Source organism: Hemiscyllium ocellatum, chromosome 36, assembly GCF_020745735.1.
Source record: "Hemiscyllium ocellatum isolate sHemOce1 chromosome 36, sHemOce1.pat.X.cur, whole genome shotgun sequence".
NCBI lineage: Eukaryota > Metazoa > Chordata > Chondrichthyes > Orectolobiformes > Hemiscylliidae > Hemiscyllium > Hemiscyllium ocellatum.
Window position 1 is genome coordinate 46642501 of NC_083436.1, and position 6000 is coordinate 46648500.

General features: G+C 43.1%; 1 protein-coding gene across 5 annotated transcripts in view; it reads right to left on the bottom strand.

Moving 5' to 3' along the window:
* The window catches only part of gne (glucosamine (UDP-N-acetyl)-2-epimerase/N-acetylmannosamine kinase), a 79284-nt gene extending 73554 nt beyond the window's left edge, over positions 1-5730 (bottom strand). For 2 of the 5 annotated variants that reach the window (XM_060851336.1, XM_060851329.1), the window contains exon 1: positions 5508-5679. The gene's annotated coding sequence lies outside the window, so the exon portion shown is untranslated. The other 3 variants (XM_060851330.1, XM_060851335.1, XM_060851331.1) reach the window with 3 other exon arrangements.
* Positions 5731-6000: the final 270 nt, after the last annotated feature.

A 6000-nucleotide genomic window follows, 5' to 3' on the forward strand; every position in this document is an offset into this window, starting at 1 on the left:
GAGCATTTCTGAACTGACAGCCAGACCACTGTGACCACTAGGACTCATAACAGCACACAAACCAACAGCCACTCTCAGACAACTCACCAGGATGAAGGGCCCGATGCCCAGCATGAGCAAAACCATTGTAGCGTACAAAATCCCATGCAAGGACTGCACAAAACACTACATAAGACAAACAGGAAGACAGCTAACAATCGCATCCATGAACACCAACTAGCCACGAAACGACACGACCAGCTATCCTTAGTAGCCACACACGCAGCTGACAAGCAACATGAGTTCGACTGGGACAACACTACTATTATAGGACAAGCCAAACAGAGAACAGCCAGGGAATTCCTAGAGGCATGGCACTCATCCACAGATTCAATCAATAAGCACATCGACCTGGACCCAATATACTGGCCACTGCAGCCTACAGCTGGAACTGACAACCAGAAGCGGCAAAGACAAACCACAATAAATGCCGAAGGAAACAACACAGAAGCACTTCACAGGAAGCTCCTAAGCACTGAGGATGTCACCTAGACAGGGGATGAAACATCTGCAACACAAATTCCCAGCTCGGCGAACAGAACCACAACGAGCACCCGAGCAACAAATCATCTCACAAACGTTGATGATGTGATCATGGCTTCCTTCGACGTGATGGCTCTATTCACATCAATGAACATTATCCTGGCCAAAGAAACACTGGCCTCACTGCTAGACAAACCAAGAACACAAACACCTGACAACATCAACTCCATCTGCAAAGAAAACATCCTCAAACTAGTAGACCTGTGCTTAACAATCCGCTTCACCTTCAACAACAAGACCTACAAACAAATCAATGAGACACCTATGGGATCACCAATATCAAGATTCTTAGTAGAAGTAGTCCTGCAGAGGTTAGAATAAACAGCCCTTCCCACAATCCAGCCCACTCTTTGGGTCCGCTATGTGGATGACACCTTTGCCATCATAAAAGTCAACAAATTAGAAGAAACCCACAAACACAAACAACATCCTTACCAGGATAAAGTTCATCTAAGAGGAAGAGAACAACAACAGATTCCCCTTTTTAGACATCACGGTGGAACGCAAAGCCAATGGAGAGCTACAGACTAACACTTACAGGAAAACCACCACACTGACTAGATACTCAACTACAGGAGCAACCATTCTAAGACCCACAAATGGAACTGCATCAGGACATTATTTAAACAAGTCACAACATACTGTAGCACTCAGGAACTAAGAGAAACCAAGGAAAAACACCTGTACAACTTATTCAGGAACAATGGATACCCGATAAGCGCAGTCCACCGATTCCTACACAACAGTCTTAAAACAAGAAGACACAACAGGCACAGAAACTCTAGCCACCTTGCAATACATTAAAGACATCTCAGAGGTGATGGCCAGACTACTCTGGACCCTAGGCATCACGGCAGCCCACAAACATTTTACTACACTGAAACAGCTCCTGATAAATTTAAAGGACCCATACCAACAACTAGCAGATCGACGGTCACATACAATATGACCTGCAAGGACTGTAACAAACATTACATTGGACAGACGGTTAGGAAACTAGCCACCAGGATATATGAGCACCAACCAGCCACCAAAAGACAAGACCAACTATCACTGGTGTCCATACACACAGATGAAGAGGAACACCAGGTCGACTGGGTCAATACATCCATCCTGGGACAGGTTAAACAAAGACACACATGGGAATTCCTAGAGGCTGGACATTCAAACCAGAACTCCATTAACAAACGTATCGATTTGGACCTCATTTACCACCACACAGAAAAAGAACTGGAAATGATATCGCCCACCACAACAGACCAGGACAGATAAATAGCAAATGGGACAGAACACCAGTGCTTCATCGGAAACTCAATGATGACATTACATAGCATGGTGACGAAACATCTGAGAATAAATCTACCAGCTCAGAAAGCAAACTTACAATGTAACAACAATCAAGAAAGGAGGCAGAAATCTGGAATGAAGAAGCTAATTATTCATACACAGGTCATTGGGAGACTACAAAACAGGTAAAGGGAAATAGACAGACAAACATGTAGATAAATAGACGAGAGGTTCAAAATCAACGAAGTGGTATTGTTGGGTTTTTTTCATCATCCTAGAATTAACAAGAACATAAACACTAAGAGCAGGTGGTGGCCATCCAGCCCTTCAAGCCTGCTCCACCATTCAATAAGATCATGGCTGATCATTTTGTGGACTCAGCTCCACTTACCCGCGTTTTCACCTATCCCTTAATTCCTTTATTATTAAAAAAAATCTATTTCAGCTTTAAAAACGTTTACTGAAGTAGCATCAACCACTTCACTGGGCAGGGAATTCCACAGATACACAACCCTCTGGGTGAAGAAGTTCCTTCTCAATTTAGTCCTAAATCTCCTCTCTCTAAACTTGAGGCCATGCCCTCTTGTCCTAGTTTCACTTGCCAGTGGAAGCATTCTCTGTACTTCTTCCTTATCCATTCACTTCATAATTTTATGTGTTTCTATAAGCTCCCTCCTCATTCTTCTGAATTCCAATGAGTATAATCCCAGTCTACTCAGTCTCTCCTCATAAGGGTTGTTAAGAAAGCATATGGTGTTTTGGCTTTCATTAACAGGGGGATTGAGTTTAAGAGTCATAGAACATAGAACAATACAGCACAGAACAGGCCCTTCGGCCCACGATGTTGTGCCGAACATCTATCCTAGATTAAGCACCCATCCATGTACCTATCCAATTGCCGCTTAAAGGTCGCCAATGATTCTGACTCTACCACTCCCACGGGCAGCGCATTCCATGCCCCCACCACTCTCTGGGTAAAGAACCCACCCCTGACATCTCCCCTATACCTTCCACCCTTCACCTTAAATTTATGTCCCCTTGAAGACCGATATAAAATACCTGTTCAATGCCTTGGCCATTTCATCATCTTCCATAACTAAATGCCCCTTCTCATCTTCTAAAGGACCAACATTTACTTTAGCCACTCTTTTTCATTTTATATATTTATAGAAACCTTTGCTATCTGTGCTAGTTTTTTCTCATGTTCTACCTTACTTTTCTATATAGCTCTTTTTGTGGCTTTCTGTTGACCTTAAAAGTTTTCCAAATCTTCTTGTTTCATGCTATTCTTGGCCACTTTATATGCCTTCTCTTTCAATTTGATAGACCCCCTATTGCTTAGACACCGATGGTAGATTACCTCTTTTCTTACAGTCCTTCCTTTTCACTGGAATATACTTTTGCTGAGCACTTTGAAAAATTGACTTTAAAGTCCTCCACTGCTTGCTAACTGTCCCATCATGAAACTTTGTTTCCAGACTACTTTGGCCAAGTCCTCACTCATTCTACTGTATACTGTGTTTAAGCACAGGATCCCGATATTGGATTTTACCTTCACACTCTCCATCTGTATTTTAAATTCAACCATACTGTGATCGCTCCTTCCAAGAGGATCCCTAACTATGAGGTCATTAATTATTCCTGTCTCATTACACTGGACCAGATCTAGGATAGCTTGCTTCCTCATTGGTTCCATTACATATTGTTCAAGAAACCTGTCATGGATAAACTCAACAAACCCCTCCTCAAGGCTACCCTGACCGTTCTGGTTCGAACAATCGACATGTAGAATTCAATCTCCCATGATAACTGCTGTACCATTTTTACAGGCATTAGTTATTTCTTTGCTTATTGTCTGCCCCAATGTGATGCTTGAGGTAGGGAACTAAAAAGAATTGAACAGTTGGAGGAGAACTGCCAAGTCACCAACATGCAGACTGCCTAGAGAATAGCTCTCTGAAAGGTACCGTTATCTATCAATGACCTGTGATACAGAAATCCCTAAGAAGAAAAGAGAGAGGAAGATACAAAGAGAAGATTTGAGAGCTGGCTGGTTTTAAAATTTGCAGTTTTTGGTAAATATTAATTGGGAGTTTTATCAGAGCAGTATTGTAGAAGGGAAAGTAAAAGATAGATCAGAGAAAGGAGTTGTAAATAGTTGTTAGTTAATACTCTATGTTAGACTTAAAGAATAAAGTTCTTAATTTTTTTGTACTTTAAATAGTAACTTTTGGGATAGTTCTTGGTCTCTCAAATTTTAAGATTACAGCGCAGGTTAAATCATTTGTGTTGCAGTTTTAAATTAGCGGGGGTTTTGCACCATGTCGTATCACTGGATCATCTCTCAGTAGCACCCTGATATCATTCTTGAATATCAAAGCTACACCACCTCCCTTACTTTTCTGTCTGTCCTCCTGAATAGTCTGATACCCCTGGATATTTAACCCACTGTCGTGACCATCTTGGAATTGTCCCCATGAACAGCTCTGCTTGGTGAGTTTTCTCTGGAATGACTACTAAATTATATTCATTTGCGATGATTTGTGCTGTCAACTCGTCAACCTTATTACGAATGCTACAAGCATTCAGGTAAAGCGCCCTTGTGCTAGCTTTCTTACCCTCGTGATTTCCAACATCTCTAATAATATCTCCTGAGTTATTCTTCCTTTTTTACTTCTTAAAGTTTCCACGTGAAAGGAATAAAGGGAGTGGGATTTTTGGAGTACATTTAGGAGAACATTTTTGGCCAGTATACAACAAATCCAACAACAGACAGAGAGATGCAAGGTGGAATGGGGTACATAAAAACATCTGCAAAGGGATATAAAAGGTTAAATGACTGTCCATGAGAAGCATGTAATTTGAAACACTAAGTGCACATGTTGACCTTTGTTACAAGGGAATGGAGTAAAAAGGGAGTTCTTGTTACAACTATACAAGGAAATGGTAAGATCACACCCAGAGTACAGGGGCCAGTTTTTGTTTCCTTGTTTAACAAGGGTTATACTTGTATCAGAAATAGTTCAAAGATGGTTCACTAAACTGATTCCTGGGATGAAGGGGTTGTTTCTGAGGAAAGGTCAAGTAGGTAGGGCCTCTACCAATTGGAGATCGGAAGAATAGAGATGGCCTTATTGAAAAAGTTCAGAGAAAACTCACCAAGCAGATGCTGTTCATGGGGACAATTTAAAAGTAGAATTCACCACTTAGGGCACAGATGAGGATGAATTTCTTTTTTCAAAGTGCCATTAGCCTTTGAATTCTCATCCGTCAGTAGTAGAGGCTGGCCATTGCTTACAATATACTCAAAGTTGTACTTGACAGATAAGGAGGTTGAAAGTTAAGAAGCTTTGACAAAGGGTCAGTTAGACTCAAAACGTCAGCTCTTTTCTCTCCTCACAGATGCTGCCAGACCTGCTGAGATTTTCCAGCATTTTCTCTTTTGGTTTCAGATTCCAGCATCCGCAGTAATTTGCTTTTTATGAAAGTTAAGGATAAGCAAGGGGCGATAGGAAGAGTCACAAACTTATCGAATGGAATAACAACCCAAGGAACTGACCCAAGGACAGCAATCGCTGGAGAATCTCAGCGGCTGTGATGGTGTCTGTAGAGAGGGAGGAGGGTTACTGGACTCACACCTTAGCCCTGCTTCCTCCAGCCCGGATCTGCTGAGCTTCTCCTGATCTTTCTGTGGTTGTTAATTCTACGGCAGCGGTGACCGTCAGACAGGCCCGGCCCGACCCTCCTCTCCCGGGGCCCTGACCGTGTGTGGCGCGGGGTTATAGAGCACGCACCTCCCTCCGCGCGGGCCTCTTACCTCCCCGACCCGCTCTCGCCTCCCCGGCCCGCTCCGCTGTGGCTCCGTCCCCCGCCGCCCCTCCCGAATGGTTCCGCCTGCTGACACGGTGACGTGGAGCGTTGCCATGGCGCCTGCGGCCGCGGCCTACTCCAGGGCCTGAAGCCTGACTCTAATGGCGCTGAACTTCCTGTTGTTCTGTTTGACAGAAAGCGCCGTTACACAGTGTGATAGGTTGAAGAGACTGTTAAGAAGTATACATATATTGGCTTTATAAACAACTGCGGATTGTCCACCTTTGTGAAGTATATGCGAATCCCATCCTTTTGGAAGGA